The sequence below is a fragment of the Arvicanthis niloticus genome, chromosome 2 (assembly GCF_011762505.2).
Source record: "Arvicanthis niloticus isolate mArvNil1 chromosome 2, mArvNil1.pat.X, whole genome shotgun sequence".
In the NCBI taxonomy this organism is placed as follows: Eukaryota; Metazoa; Chordata; class Mammalia; order Rodentia; family Muridae; genus Arvicanthis; species Arvicanthis niloticus.
In genome coordinates, this window is record NC_047659.1 from 131,357,610 (window position 1) to 131,374,926 (window position 17,317).

The 17,317-nt window shown below is 40.9% G+C and overlaps 1 protein-coding gene across 12 annotated transcripts in view; it reads right to left on the minus strand.

Moving 5' to 3' along the window:
* The window catches only part of Ptprt (protein tyrosine phosphatase receptor type T), a 1,076,931-nt gene that overhangs the window by 558,930 nt on the left and 500,684 nt on the right, over positions 1-17,317 (minus strand). The window lies entirely within an intron of this gene.

A 17,317-nucleotide genomic window follows, 5' to 3' on the forward strand; every position in this document is an offset into this window, starting at 1 on the left:
TTTGAGGGCATATAGTCCATCACGGCAGGGCAGGCAGGGCAGCAGGAACACAAGAAAGCTGGTCACAGGATGTCATCAATCAGGAAGCAAAAAGTAATGACCATTGATGCTCAGCTTACTTTGTCCTTTTAAATGTAGTCCTGTGTCTCAAGCCATGACATGGTGATGCCACCTTCAAGATGGTCCTTCCTTCCTCAAATAAATATTTCTGAAAACTACATTCAGAGATGTGTTTCTATACTGATTCTAAATCCAGCCAAGTTGACAAGGAAGATCAACAATCATACCAAATACTGCTCAATAAAAAATTTCAGTCCTAGAATATATATCGATTGGCTCAAATTTGGGGAAGGAGATGAATGGGTTTGCATCTTAGAAACAAAGCAACAACAAACAAAAGCCATAATGGGAAGAACTGTGCTGAAATTTAGAATGGGTATGTCCAAATGGTGGAATTTTTGGGCTATTTTAGAATTCTACTTTAGTGGTTTTTTTCCTGTGTCTTCCAAGATAAAAAATGAAGACATATTTCTTTCATCACCATCACCATGCCAGGAAGATGCAAACACCTTCCTTTGCTTTTCTACTCTGTGCAGCAGATGTCTGAACAGCTCTGAGCGCTAGAGGCTCTCCAGCTTGCAAGAAAACTTCATAGTCAGCACCCCAGGCTGCCATCCAGACTTCACAGTCCAGCCCCACAGGGCCCATTACTATCCCACATAAAATCTCTTATCCTATGTCCTTGACAATATATGGCCAGAATCAAGTGCTATATTCTTATGGTATTTTGCATGGCATATTATAAGGGTCCCATTGCTTACTCTTTTAGAACCCCCAACTCCCCCACAATATAGAACAGCTTGATAATGATGACTAACTGAGGAGATATATATGTATATATATAGTGAGGATATATATATATATATATATATATATATATATATATATATATATTGTGTGAAATCTACAGAGGTGCAGCTAGAGACTGAGGTCCATCCTTAGTGTATATAGCATCTACTGTGTTCAAGACAGAATACTGGCTCTTTAATATCCATCAAGTGTCTAATGTCTTTGAATGTCTCAGACACCAAGATCTTGATCAAATTCTTTGAGTGAGTATGGGAATAGTCAAACCTGTACCAACTGTAAGAGGCAATTGAGAGTCATATTATTGACTTTTTTCTTCTCAGGGCTAGTCCTCTGGGCTCAATTTTATTGTGTTTAGTTCATATACTATCCCATATAAAATGCTATGGGTCAAGTTTAAATGCATCTGCTACTTAACCTTCAAATAAAAAACATTTCAATTAATCAGAATTCCTGCTTCCTTTAGCCAATGGTTTCCAGCCCCCTCCCAATATCTGGTTAATCCATGATTCAGAGTCTACAGAAAGCTCTGTAGTAGGTGGAGGGCAGAAGAAGGAGAATATGGAGCCAGAAGGGGCTGTTTCATAACCACCATGAAATTCCAGTTGAAATAATAAGACTATTAATCCCTTATACCCTCAGGACTACCCTCTGTATAGATCAGTAGTGATCCCTGAGTTAATGTCAGCTTACTACGAAGGTCATGAGATCTGGTTCAGAAAGAGCAATGGAAAATGAGAAAGGTCAATACTCTGCACCTACAGTGCTGCCACACACGGACAGGGCTGTGCTCTCCTCCTAAAGCGAGGTTCCACTGTGTTGATTTTGCATCTACAAAGCCTCTGGCTTTGTACTAATGGCACCTCCCATTCTAGTGTTCCATCCTATGTGTTCTCTATGGGTCACTGTCTTACCATCTCTTCTCACTGGTCCTGAGATAACTTGTCAAACATTTGAGAAGCAAAGTAGAAACCTCACCACATACCAAAGACCAAAGTGAAGCCACATTCATTAATGAGTTCAGTACATGGCAAGAGCCATTAAAAATGCCACCTTGACAACATCTATTTCCACTGAGTGATACTACATGGGGCTGTTTTCATTTCTGACTGTGTATTTTCTGACTTTATAAATTTGTTTCCAGTGTGCACAGACCTCTTAACAACCTTCATGCATTTGGCACTCATTTGTTGAGTGTCAATATAAAAGTCCAGCCAGAAAAGAGCAGGGAGCTTTATCCTTGGAGACATACCATCAAATGGAAATGACATATGATAATCAAACATACACACAAATGAGCAGATGGACAGTGTTTTAAGTGCTTTAAAAGGAGAGTGAAGAAGAGGCTGGCTTAGATCACAACATGAAGCTGACACACAAAGGATAGTAATGAATTAGTTAGGGACAAGGACACATAAAGAGAATGTTGCATGGAGAAGGAATAGCTCAGGCAAAGACCCCAGGATGGAAAGAGTTTGCATCAAATGTTTGCTATTAATTTGGTGTTTTGTGGTGCTGGAGACCAAAGTTAGGGTTTTGCTCATAGTAAGTATTGGCTCTACCACTGAGCTGCATCTCTCTTCTACCCTGTACTTCTGAGGAAGAGGAAAAGAAATGAAAGTGGAATATAGAAATGAAGAAGAATATAGACAAAGAGACTGGAGATAAGGGGAGATTAAAGGGAGGAGAGTCTTCAGGGTCAGCCTAGGCTAAGAAGTGAGTTCAGAGCTAGCCTGAGCAATTTAGTGAGACCTTTGTCTCAAACTAAAAAGCACAGGAGAGATGCAGAACCACTACTTGGAATGCTTGCCTAGTGGTAGAATGCACCAGGCCCTAGGTTCTGGGCCATAAAGGTGAATTAAAGTAGACTTGAGATTCCAGTTTTCTGCCTGTGAAATGGGCAAAATTAAACAAATTGACAGTACACAATCCTGGCAAGCTTGCACTGAACTGCTCATATCATTGGAAGCAATCTGTGAAGCATAGCAAGAGCCATAAGGATATCTCTGTCTTATAATATCTTCCTTGAAACTTTGTTTAAGGAAAATCATTCAAGCAGAAGGCTATAGAATGGCAGTAAGGCAAGGTTTTGGAGATGCCTAAATATGCAGCAAATATATAGGAATCATTTAGCAAATTAGGGTAATTAGACTCCTGGGTCACCACAGAGCCATTCAAGCAGGGTACAAATTCCATACAAACCTATAAAACATTTACTTTGGGATGGTGAGTGACAGGCAGGGATCACATATGACACAACAGGCCATGGTGCCATAAGATTTATGTCAGTGACACGAAGGGATGTTCACAAGCAAAAACTATCTAATTGGAATATAAGATATGTTTTAGTTTGCTAAAAAAAAAAGTTGTTTTCAGCTTATAACTACTTGATAATTTGTTATTTCAAGGGCAAGAGGAAAAAGGGAGGATCCCAGAGTGGCTGTATCTGCTCTCAGCCCTTAGCCCAGCTGGCTGGTAGACTCACCCTCTGTTGCCACTGATGTGTTTCAGAGAAGGCATCTACATGACAGTAAAGAATGGGTATCCATTTACATACTAGGCCTTATAGACTCACTACATTCTCTCACCTTCTCCTTCAGGCTAGCTCCTGGCACACCCACCTTCCCGATGCTCAGAACAACACATGGGTTAAGCCCTTGGTTCCTGTAAAATGGAAACCATGGAAGAGCTCTCCTGGGCCTCTCTCACAGCCACTGTGCATCCTCTCCATACCAAGCCAGACTTGTACTTGGAGTAACTCTCCCATCCTTTCATGTGTGATAGGGACTTAACATTTCAGAATGCTCCATGGTGAATAATGCATCTGGGGCTTCCTTCTAGTCTGATGTCCCCCTACCTGTGACTGTAAGTTCCTTTGTGGATGTAGAAGTCATCTTCCCTTTGTCCCTTGACTCACAGCAGTGAAGGGCTTGGAGCTGGCTGGTGAAGGCGTATGGAGAGTAGTGACTATCTCAAGGGTTTTAAAGCACTGCAAGCCCCTGTGGGCTGAGATTTTACTAAATCTAGGTGCCAATGTCCAACATCAGAGTAATATTGTCAGGGATGTTAAAAGCAGGGCCCTCTGCACAGAGCCTTGTGACTCAGAGGAACACTTGAAGCTCTCTGGCCGTCTTAGTGATGGTGATGGCATATCTGCTTCATGCCTTGCAGAGGTACGAGCAGGTGAAGAGAGGTAAGTTCACAAGTGTATTTCTAGTTCTCACCAATACCTCTCACTCCTGTCCAATATAGCAATACTATCCCTGGTTAACAGGTGGTGACCTGATTCAGAGCAGTGAAACAAATTGTGCTAGGCCAATGGATCTGTGTCCAAAGTCAGATGAACCTTGAAAACAAAGCCCTCAGTGGACCAGCCCTTGCTCCATTTGCAGCTCAGGGACTTAGCAATGTAGAACTAGCCTGTAGCTTCTCAAAAATACCACTGATTTGTTAAGTTTAATTAAAAATAACTTCTCACATGTATAGAGTGTTCTATGATTTATAACCATTCTTTAATAGACATATTTGTCCTTAAGGGGAAGGTACTTTTAATTGTGTAAGTTTTATGCAATTTAGTGAAACAAAGAGAAAACATTTATAGTGACCTATAATTTCAAAATTTCTCCCTTCCCCCCTCCTCTTCTCTCTCTCTCTCTCTCTCTCTCTCTCTCTCTCTCTCTCTCTCTCTCTCTCTCTCTCTCTCTCTCTCTCTCTCCCCCTCTGTGTGTGTTGTGTGTGTGTGTGTGTGTGTATGTGTGTGTGTGTGTAAACAGGTATACTGAAAACATATTAAGGACTTTTTCCCCACTTAAGCCTTGAGTCTCAAAATTAGCCACCCTATCCCTACTCATTGTTCAACTCAATGCCAAAGATATGCAGAGAACATTAGACCTAGAGCCTGGAGCAAGTCAACTGCTTTGAATCATACATAACATGACTGCAGTCTGTCCAGGTAGATTATACCTGAAGTCTCCATTTCTTGGGAGATCATCCTCCTGAGGCAGAAGAATGCCAAATTTAAAATTAGTTTGGTTTATAGAGTTAATTTGTAGAGAGATACTATCTCAAACACACACACACACACACAAACAAACAAACAAACAAACAAACAAAAAAAGGTATAATGTCTAATCTTAGTTGTCAATTTGACTGACTACTCCAGAATCAAGTAAAACCTAGATACCAGGGCGTACCTCTGAGGATCCCTGAGTGCATCACCTGAAGTGGGAAGACACATTCTAAATCTCAATCATATGAAGTCAGAAGACCCACCTACACCTGGGCCACACCTCTGATGAGAACTCACATAATAGGACATGGATGAAAAAGAAGCCTTTGCTTTTTCCCTGCTTGCCCCCACTATTGCTTTCCAGTTCCTCACTCCTGTTGCTGAGGCATTCCTTTGCTGTTATTAGAAACTATTGCTTAAGGATCTCAAAAGGACTATCAGCCAGTGGCTCTGTAGGAATTCTCTAGGGACTCCACCACCAAATCAAGACTGCTCAAATATCCACTTTCATGGACAGAATAACTGTTGTATTCTTGGCCTGACTACCAGGAGACACCCACTGTTGGATTGCTTGGGCTTTAGCCTGCAAGTTGTTCTAATAAATATCCTTTTAATATGTATCTATTAATTTTATCAGGTCTGTTCCTTTAGAAATAACTAATACATAAGGGGGCTGGAAATCTAGTTCAGAGAAAGAGTGTGTGTCTAGTACATGCAAATCTATATGTTCAATAATCAGCACTGAAAAAAGAAAAACTTACATATCTGTGTTGTGATATGGGAGACGGGACATGGGAGATGAAAATCTAATCTCTGTGTGCTGACTTTCTAGGCTCAGGAAGAATTGGACTCACTTCCTAAGCAAACTCTTATTTATTCCACCAAACACCAAGATATGCATTGGGGAGGAAGAAGTTCTGTGTTCATGGGTTAGTGGAGAAATGGTCCCATCTATGGTTAGTCCTACTAAGAGAGAGGAAAACAGTCCATGTAGAAACACAGTCTTCACCTAACAGGGGGAAAGAGATCATTTATTTTGGTGCCAAATATGAATGAGCAGAGCTTCAGAATACAGATAAAGTTTATCCCAAATATTGTGTTCCAACATTGGAACTGTTTCTTGAAGCTATTATACTTATAAAACAAAACAAAGTAAAATAATCAAGACATTCTCTAAATTCAACTGTGGGGAGGTCAGTTAGCCAGGTTATAATAAGGAGGGAAAATCTCTCAGACAGGTCTGTGTTGCTATCTGATGACATTATTTGAGTGTGGCTGGTGGTTAGTACATCCCAAGAGGTCTCATGAGAGTCACAAGAATGATATAGATGACATGGGCATAGGTAATGAATGGCTATAAAGGGAAATACAGATAGTCCAATATAGATTGACCCTAATTCTGCAACATTCCAACTCTACAATCAAAGATGTTCCTAATCAGTCAATCAACCTTATAAAAATCTTTACCACAGATGTGGCTTTTTGTTCTTCTTCTGGAAACTATAGTTGAAAGGAAGGGTTCAAACTTCTGGGCTGGTGTAATGGAGGACCCTGTGCTCTGGTTATCTCTGGCAGGATACAGAGTGGGGCTATACTCTATACTATGTAGTTCTCTCAGATAAATTACTCCACATTGAGACGGTGTTTACATATATAGTTTTTTAAATTCATATGTATTTTCATGTGCATGGGTGATTTGCCTGCATGTGTGTCTGTGTACCATGTGCATATCTGGAGCTGGAAGAGGCCAGTATTGAATTCCCTGTGACTAGAATTACAGACAGTTGTGAACTACCATGAAGAAGCCAGGAACCAAACCAGGGACTCCCAGAAGAGCAGTTTTGTAAGCTGAATTTTTCATCTTATAGCTTGAATACTGTCACTGGGAATGTGGTTTGTAGAATCTAGCAGAAAACTGTACTGCGTGCATGTTCCACACATTATTTAAGTATTTTCCTATTGTGGTTCAGTTTATGTGATTTGCAAGTTTTTTGCCCTTATAAATAATGCAGCGATGGCCTCTATGTAGAACTCTGAGAGTTCTGATTATTTTGTTAGAAAAAAAATTAGGGAGCTCACCACAGTGCCAGCACAAGTCAGCCCACCTGCAGAACCTCCTGTTTGATGTGGCAGAGAGGGTTGGTACATATAGGGGACTTCCCCTTTCCTGAGGAGAAGGGGAGGGGCCAGAGGGAGAGGGGTTTGTGAGTGTGTGACTAGGAGGAGAGGAGGGGGCGGTCTGTGATGGGGATGTAAAGTGAATTCATAAACTAATTAATTAATGAAGAAAATAGTGTTAAAAAGAAGAGCTCATTTTGTTTCTTCACCATGCTGGTTATTATTAATCAAAACAGACTCTTATAACACTATAGGTAAAAAAAAAAAAAACCATTTAATTAACTACAACACTGGACATTTTATTGGTTATTTCAGCATTCTTATCTGTGTATATACACGTGTGGTGCATATAGATGTTTTTCTGTGTGTGTGCACGTGTGTGCATGTGTATGTATATGTTCATGTATGTAGGACAGTGGTTGACATGAGGCATATTCCTCAACTGCTTTTCACCTTAATATTTGAGACAGCAACTCGCTGAACTTGATGGTAACAGATTCAGCTAAGCTGGCTGGCCAATGATCTCCAGGAGTCCCTCTTTCTTTATCCTACACAGTGCTGGTATTAAAGATGCGCATCAATACTCTGGGTCTTTACATTGATTCTGGGAATCTAACCCTCATTCTTGCATGAAACAATTCACCTACTAAGTCATCCCCAAGCCTTGCCCCCTTGACATTCTTATTGCATGGATATGTTTATGCAGTTTAACTATCAACACGATTACATCTTAGTGACCAGAGCACTTTCTACATGGGTATTTGCCCGTGGTTCTCATTTTGTTGAAGCTTTTCCCACAGCCCATTAACCCATTTGATTTTTAAGTACTGTCTGTACCCACCAGAGGCATCCCTTCTCCTTCATTTTTCCTGAATAGTGAACTTGAATAAGCACAGTCTTGATGGTTGTTCTGATTACTTTTAAGTAAATGAGACCCCTGCCTAATAAAAGAACATCCCTTCTTTATTTTCTCTTACTTATTACCTTTATCTATACTTTTAAGTGCATAATCTATCGTTAATTTATTTAGTATATCATGATATAGACCAAAAATTTTGATTTCCCAAATTATTTATGCTATATACTATGTATTAAACATGTGCAATTTATTAAGAACTTACACAGTCAGATAAATCTCTAAACCCTGTTTCTCCATAGATTGTATTCTTTATGGAGTGGGGGGGAGGCTTTAATTATTATAGTGATTATAAATGTTTTTATCTCAGAGAAATCTCCTCCCCATGCCATTTTTTTCTAAGTGGTCTGGATTACTCCCCCTGGCTATTATTTCAGATCAATTTTTAAATTGCTTTGTTAAGTTCCAAAAAGAATCGCATTAGGAGTTTGATTGCAAATTATATTAAACCTATAAATTAATTTGGGAACAATGATATTTTCACAGTACTAAATTTATTAATCCAGCAGCATGATATATGGCTCCATTTATTCCAGTCTTGTTTAATCGTCCTCAATAAAATTCCAGAGGTGTGTGTATTTTCATATAGAATCTGAGCCTTTCTGACTTTATTCATAAGCATTTATATTTTAATTGTGTTTAGGAATTTGATATATTTCATTTTATTTTTGTATCACTTATTACTGGCATGTAACTATTGATTTTTATTTATTTGCTTGGTCCAACTACAAGACTGAAATACATTAGTATTTCTACTAGCTTTTTCTCCCCCACTTTTTTTTAAAAGTTTGCTTTAGTCTCTTGGGCTTTGAGACTATAAGAACATTTTCCGCTTGAAATAAGAAAGCGCCTTCCCATTGCTGGCTCACTAAGGATTCTGATCAGTAATGAAGGGTGAATTTCTTTCAAATTACTTCCCAGCCTCTCCTGAGAGGATCATATGGTTTTATTCTCTGACCACTAGAAAGAAACATTACACCAGTAGTTTTCCTGATATTAAAGGATTTCTCTCACCATATTCTGGGAGAAGCCCCACTTGGTCATGGTATATGATGCTTTGGTAATCACACTGAATTCTGGGTATAATATCAGACAGTCAGATTTGTAGCTCCTGATTGTTAGTTAATTTGATGGGATCTAGAATAACTTGGGAGATGAGGATATGGATATCCCCTGTGATAATTGATCTGTGAAGACCATATTAATCAGGTCCACTGCCATTATGGGAATCCTTGACTGTAGCAAATCAAAAAGGATTGGGCAGCACTTCCCCTGCCCCCCAACCTGTGACTACCAGCGTGATGGGAGAAGTTGTTTCAGGCACTCTGGCCGCCTTGATCTCTTTATCATGATGGACTGTGACTTTGAATCAGAAGCCAAAACAAACCTTTCATTGCTTAGGTTGTTTTAAAGTTGTTGTTGTTTGATTTTACTAATTTATTTACTCTGTGTTTTGTAGTGACATATTTTCCCCACAAGTTGGGAGGAGCTAAGGTGGGAAGAGTAAGGAGAGGAAGAAGAGGAGTAAGGAGAGGAAAAGGAGAAGGAAGAGGAGGAGCTAAGGAGAGAGATGTAGGAACCATGGATGACCATGCATGTATTGAGAGTAGTCCTGGGTAACAACTTATATCTAGGTTAGTTAATTGTTTAACATTTCCAATTGTGTAGGCATCGTTTTTATTGAGCATTATCAAACATATAAAGCCTTTGGATAATGTAAGCATTAGAGTCTCATTTCTACCAGGTACTGTGTGGATGGTGGGATGGTCTGGGCTCAGCCCAACCTTGTGGAGACAGCATGGTAGATAGGCAGAGCCATCTCCCACACTGGCGTCTCATGGGTGCCAGGGCCAGTGTTCTGGTCCCCCTGAGCCAGCGGCCTGAATGGCTGCAGCATCGAGAACACACAGCTGCTTGTGACCTCAGGCCTAGCCTAGTCAGGAACATGGCGGCAGATTAAGAACAAGCTAGATTGGGTGCTGCCGATTTAAAATATTATGCAACAGTGTTCACTCATCCACAGGCGAGAGGGCAACTTGTGGCAATTACTATTCTCACCTTCCACCATTTGAGCCCCAGGGAATGAACTCTGGTATGACGCTTGGCAGCAAGAGTCTTATACTGGCCCCTCCTGCAGCGTTTGGTGGGTGTGTGACCACAGAAGCAGGAAAGAAACCAAGACATTAAAGGCACATTTCCTGGCTGCAACACTTGGGCAGGTGTGTGACCTTGGTCATGTCATCTGTCTCTTAACAACTGGAGGGAATTATACCTACCCTGAAGGCTGTGGCAAGAATTACAAGCTACCTGATGCCAACTTCATGCTATACAAGTTGTAGACATCAGATATTCATGATGACAGCTAGTGTTTGCTTTAGAATAATCATCTATCTGCTATATTTATTATCTTAAGCTTTTAGAGCTTCAGGAGTGATTGACCCCAATTTTAATATAGATAGGGGCTTTTTTTTCACTGAATTATCTTGATATGTAAACAGTATTAGCTCTTGTCTTAGTTAAGGTTGTATTGCTGTGAAGAGACACCATGACCAAGGCAATTCTTATAAAGGCAAACAGTTGGGGCTGACTTACGGTTTCAGAGGTTCAGTCTATTGTTATCATGGTAGGAAGCATGGCAGCATTCAGGCAGACATGCTGATGGAGAAGGAGCTGGGAGTTTTATATCTTGATCCAAAGGTAACCTGGAGAAGACTCTCTTGAGTACTAGGAGCCCTCAAAGCCCATCTATAAAGTGACACACTTCCTCCAACAAGGCCACACTTATTCCAACAAGGCCAAACTTCCCAATAGTGCCACTTCCCATAGGTCAACCATAATCATAAGACCACAGCTCTCATTACCATTCTGTGTGTGTGTGTGTGTGTGTGGTTCAGTTTTTCCTCAGATCTGAATGAACCTTTAAGATTGAAAGAGATTGGGGCAGCATTGATCAGCTTCTCTTTGTGCTTCAGCTTCTAGGAAGCCCCAACCCCGTAGAGAGCATAGGCTGGCAGCCGTATGTAAGTGTGGGAGGATACAGAAGGATGCTCTTGTTGCTTTGGAATTTGCTTTATGACCACTAATAAGCAGGTTAAAAGGCTGACATTCTACAGAGAAGAGCAAGGTGCCACCAGCCATCCTTTCCAGAGGTTGCATAGAGGTACCCAGCTGGACCCTCACCACACCCTCCCAACACCACACTCTCTTTACACAATAATCCAGGGGGAGTGGTTAGGTAAAAACGTCTCTGAGATTATGAAGTGTGGGTTTTAAGAGAAAAGGCTTTACCTTACAGCCACCTCTTTCATAAACCAAGGCAGGAAGGCTCTAAGGCAGAGTATAATTGAAGAGGAAAGGGGTCTGCAAGAAGAGAAGCTAGAACTCTGGAGCCCCAGAGGAGATAACTTTTGGTTCTCATGGAGGCTCTAGAAATGATGAGAGTAAAAGCAGACCATGGTTCTATACCACAAACAAAGAGGGCAGTATAGGAACACTAGAGAAAACAAAAGGGATGATATAACCAATTCTCTCTTTCTGAGGAAATGGTGGCCATAATATATCTTCGGCAATTGTCTCCAGTCTGAGTTTGCACTGTATTGGCAGCAATGTTTCTTTGAGCATGCTGTGGCATGTCTGAAGTTTTCACCACTGATCTTTAAAGTCTGTTGATTGTATTATTTCATTTTGGATGAGATGGAGATTTGATTTTTGATTTTTTTATTGGCTAACTTTGCCATGTTCCTTTAAAATTTATGGATGATTTCACCTAGACTATAGAGCAGGGTAGCAGTGAGGAAGAGATTGTATTCATAATAACATTCACTCAGAAGGTAGTTCAATGCCCTAAGCCAAATTATGCCACATCTGCTCCCTGACAAACACACACCATTACATTACAGATGGTTCAGCAAAGCTTATAGCAATGAAAAAAATGTCCCAGGGGGCTAGTGAGATGAACTTGTCCTATTTTCGAAGACATTTGAGTATTCTTTGTCTTTCACTCTCTGCTCTGATGCAGAATTGTTCTCTAGAATGAAAGACCTTTCTACGCTGACCCTAATGTCCTCTTTGAGAAAAGAGACTACCCCCCAAAAGACTATCTGTAAGGTTTCAAGACTCTCCAGCCCCCTTTCTTTCTGAACTGGCAAGGACTCATTCTTATGTTCCTTGGCATTCTAGAACAGAAAAGGAACTAAATGCCGTGTGTCTCTACCTTGCCTGGGCCTCTGGACAGAACCCAGAGGAAGAACAATTTCCATCCTCCGCACTCTTATCCCCACCATCAGGTACCATTACAGCTACTCAGAGAGGATCAGGAACAACTGCACAAGCATCCCATCTTCCCTGAAGACAACAGAGCTTCCATGCTAAGAATAGTACTAGAGAAATGTTCTTATGATATGATCCATCATGCACAAAGAACAAAATTAATCCACGCTTAAAAACTCTCTTCCAAAGTCTGAAGTTCCATTCTAATTTATGTTCATCAAAGCCTCTATGAGTGTCTCTTCTAGGCACAGGTTTTACTGAAGCTCAGGGGGGAGGGTGATGTGCTATTATCTCCCTTTAATGGAAGAAAAGAAGTGGAGGCACAGAAAGGTGAGGTAATACATCCCTGGTCATCCAGCTAGCAAATGTCCCGCTTGAAATAAAAAACAGATTCTCTTTGGCTCTAAGGCCCATATCCTTTTCACTAAATTCTAATGACTACTCTCACTTCATTGAGCTCAGCAATTTGAATTCCTCCGTTTTATCCCTCTGGAGAAAAGAGAGAACTAGACACATATCATTTCAAGTAGAAACCCATAAATATGTAAATAAAATATACGTGCAATCAGCCCTCAGGTGAAGGGAACAGAAAGAGAGCCCTTCAAATCAACTGCAGAGCAGGCAATTCTGACCACGTGGGTGGAGTGAGTTTCCACTTGGGGAATTGGAACTTTGCTGGACCATGGTGAAGTGGGCTCTCTTTGATTTACAGGAACCAGCAATCACGTTAGGGCGGTGCAATCATTCAGCTTACTGAACGGATTGGTGAACCTATAACGGGTGGGAAGAGAGCTGCCTGGGATCTGGCTTAAGCTGAGATTTCAAGAGGAGAAAAGACACAACTTTAGGTTCTAATACCCTAATTTTGAGATAACCAGAAAGGCTTACAGAGAGCAAAACCAAGGCCAACATGTGGCTGTGGCATGGAAGTGGATCTTGGGTGACAGTGTGGCAGAGTCTTTTCTGTGTGGTGCTAGATGTTTCTTTCAGGAAACCAGCAAGCTGGTAAACCAGGGAGGCTGTTAAAACTGATACCTACAGGCTGAGTCAATATGGTACCTCTTGTTTTTCCAAATTAAGGACCTGGGTAACATTTCTCAGTGCCATTGCCTTCAGGGTTCTTTAAATAATTCCAGATGATTCATGGGAGAGCCTGCCTCCTAGTTACACTTTCTCTTTTTTTTTTTTTTTTTTTTTTTTTTTTTTTTTTGATATAAGGTATTGCTACACAACCCAGGCTGGCCTTCAACTCATGACTTCCTTGCCACAGCCTTCAACATGCTGAAGTAACAGATATGTCCCACAGTGGCTAACTGCCTGTAATAGGAACCTAAAGGGTTTTTCCTGTATGTGACCCCAACTAGAATTGTATGACGATTAGGTTAACACTGGGTAGGTAGAGAAAACAGCTCAGTTGCCTCAACAGGGAAATGGACTGTTTGGATAGTGTGGCCTTTCCTTTAGATGCAAGCTTGAAAGTAAGCTATCCATTGTCTAGTATCCCTAAACTCCCATCTCTACCTAGATGTCTGCTATGTGGAATATGCTAGAGGAAAACACCCAATGTTCTAGATAAGAAAGCTGCCCAGAATGCAGACTGCACTGTGAATACCACATTCAGAAATGGTACTTCCCATGAGAGGATGAAGAGCAAGAGCACAAGACCCACAATCCCGATGGGTGCTAGAGCTGAAAGTGAACAGGCCAGCCTTCTTGTCTGTGTGTAACAGCTCACAATAATAACATCCATAACACCATCGACAGATAGTGATTTGTTTCATTACAGGCATCTAAAGAGCATTTTGAGCTTTTCAAAACACTTTGATATACATCATTGTCTTTGCCCCTAGGCCTTTATCTCAGGGAGGATGATGAATGATTAAAATGAGATAAAGGAACAAAATGATGAATTAAAAATGAATGAAGCATCTTAAGGGGACAGCATGAAGATGGAGAGAATTAAGAGCTGATTTCATCAGTGCTAAGGAGGCCCCTACCTTAATGTTCAGGTGAAGTTGGGGGAGTCCTCATAGACAGAGCTCAATTTTCTTAAGCTGAATATATCCCCATTGCCTGCTATTCATCTTCCCCTAACTACATCCTATTCACTCCCTCAGCCATCTTCAGCATTTCCCATCTCAGAATACAGTTCTCTCTCTCTCATGTCTCAGTTGCCTATACCACAAACCGGAGATATCACCTTAGACCCCCTTCTCGCATCCCCTCATTTATAGTTCCCTGTGGATCTGTCTATGGCGTCACTAGCTAAAACTGTGTTCTGAGCTCCTGATTCCCTATCATCCTGGGACACTCTTCAGCTAAACTCCTAAATGCTCCACCCTCAAGTGTCAGCCTCAGCCTTTACTATGTCAAGGATCTATCAGGTCAATGACTTGTTATATGCAGTAGAACAAGAATATACCCCTACTTGCCCTCACTGACTTGGTTGTCCTGATATCTTTTCAAAGCTTTGTTGTACTTAACCATGACTAAGCCTCTCCCCTGCCTGTCCTGCTCTTTTAAAGCCAGCCTCTTCCACCACTGCCTAGAGCAGAGTTTGGCACACAGAAGAGAATGAGTAAGTGTTTGGTATAAAGGACAAATGCAGCCATTCATTTTTAGCTTGTCTCCATAGTTACTACCCAACCCCATACTTGAGAGGACACTTGTAAGCAGAAGAACCGCCCCCAACCCAGGGTGAGAAACTCCAGCAAATCAGTGGTGGGGAACTCCTTAGAGTCAAGATACTCAGCTCTAAGCACTTACACACTATGTAGCCTTGAGCCAATTATCTGAGTCTCAGTATCCCACCCTCTCTACCTCTCAGAGCTGGCTTAAAGATGAAGTCACACAGTCAGTGGGTCTACCCCCAGAGGGCAAGCCAATGGCCACAGCTGCTTATGTTTCCATGTGACTCCTGTGAGCCAGGACTTCTGATCGCTAGCCCTCACTCTTGTACCTTCCGATTCATTGGGTGAGGAGAGACTAGGACTTGGTCTACTTAATTCTTAACTAATTAAGAATTTAATCCTTTTGGATTACTGTGACACAATATCATAGAGTGGGTTATTTATAAACAACAGAACTTTTGTTTGCACAGTGCTGGGAAAAGACCTGACTGCTGGCTCATAGACCAGTCTTCTCATTGTGCCCTCACATGGCAAATGAACAAGAGAGAATGTTGGGGTCCCTTTCACAATGGTGCAAATCTACCTATAACCAAGTCACTCCAAAAGCTCCATCTCCTACACCATCCTATGGAGACCCCTAGTTCAACATAAGAACTGAGGTAACCAAAGTATCCAGTCTCTAGCAATACTGATGCTCCTGGTCCAGGAACCCCACACTGAGAAACACTGTTCTAGATGCCTCTATGGATACTGCTCATCCCATCTTCACAAAGAACGCTATTTCAATACCCACACTTCATTTTTATATCTTACCCATTTTAAAAAAATGTCTAGAATCTCTACCAAGTCTGTAAATTCCTCTGGGCAGAAATTATACTTTCCACACTCTGCACTCCCTCATTTTCTGTTTTGCAAAATAATGAGTACATTTCCAGTGTGATTAATAATAGAATAGGGAGAGGGGAGAAAACTCCAAATACCAACGGTAATAAAGAGCATCTACAAATGGATATCAGCCCTGGATTCTCTGAAAAATTAATTATGAAGTAAAGAACATTCTACCATCAGTGGTGATGGGAAAAAAAGATTATTTTCTTTATGATACATTTTGTAGAATGTAGGCTATTTGAGATTTAAGCCTAACTTACTTAAATACCAACATTTCTGGAAATACAATACCCACAAACAACATTTCAACTCATAATTTTTATAGTGATAGTCAGACCACTATGTCTGTCACATGTAAACTCCTTTATACAGTTGTGGCAACTGTTTGCAATAGGTTATAAATTTTTATTGAGATGATCATCTCATGATTGAATTTCTAACTGCATTATATGATCATGAGCAAATACGTCCACAGGGGCTTTGAAAGTGCTTTGAATATCATTTCTAAAGATCAGAACCCCTCCAAAACCTTACATTTACCTTGTGGAAAAAGGGAAGTCTCATCAACAGGTTCAAATCAATTATTTTTATGGATGACTATTACGGTACAGAGCTGAGGTAAGGTTTTACCAGGCTTAATAATGTACCCTTATGTCCGCTGAAAGCAGTCAGCTTCATAATCAGGTTTCAATGAGGAATTTTACCAAAGACCAGTTTAGAGAAATTGCTAGGAAAATGGACTCTCTGCTCATCATACTTGTTCGATAACCAAGGAATAAGTCTGAGCCATGAAATGTTAGAGATCCTTAGCTTCTACACTCTCAGCTGCACTACTGAGACACCCAAGATTGGCCACTGTCAACTCTGCTCTGCCACTCAAATTGGTTCACAAACAACTGGAAACCCAAAGTTTGTTCGGAAACAATTGATTTATGAGGGAACAATGTAAGCACAGAGCAAACGGTACATCTGCTCATCTGGGATTGCACTTACCAAAGACAAAAGTGAAGTAAAAACTTAAGCTACACACACACACACACACACACACACACACACACCGGCTGCAACCCCCTACCACTACTTGTGAAAGCAAATGTCAACCTCTCCTGAGGTGTTTGCTATCTACAGTGTAGTATTTTGCATGTTCTGATCCACTTGATGTATAAAATTGTGCTCCCATGTTTATGTGTCGCTAAAGATACAGGGGTGCCTCTACCCCCATTTTTCCTCCTAAGCCCTGTGGTCCTTTTATTGCATAACACACCAAAGGGCAACAAGTTTAGGGACATGGCTGTCAAAATATAACAGCCCATGTGACATACTCAGCTGTGTCCTGTGTTGAGATTCTTCACTTCCACCTCAGAAGCTTCTTTGGTGCATTTTCCCTCAGAAGTCTGTGCTGGATGCTTCACTAAGCCCCACCCACAGCAGCAGAGCAGCACATACCTTTCTATTCACCATGGAGTAAGGAAAGATTCAGAGCTCTAACCCAAATCCCAAGTCCAGAACCAGACTGTACCACTGGTCAATTCGGCAAGCTGTGTATAAAATTAGAAAATATTGTCTATCTCTCTTTGTGTCTACATGGAACAAAAGTACTTTCATGGAATGATATTTGGG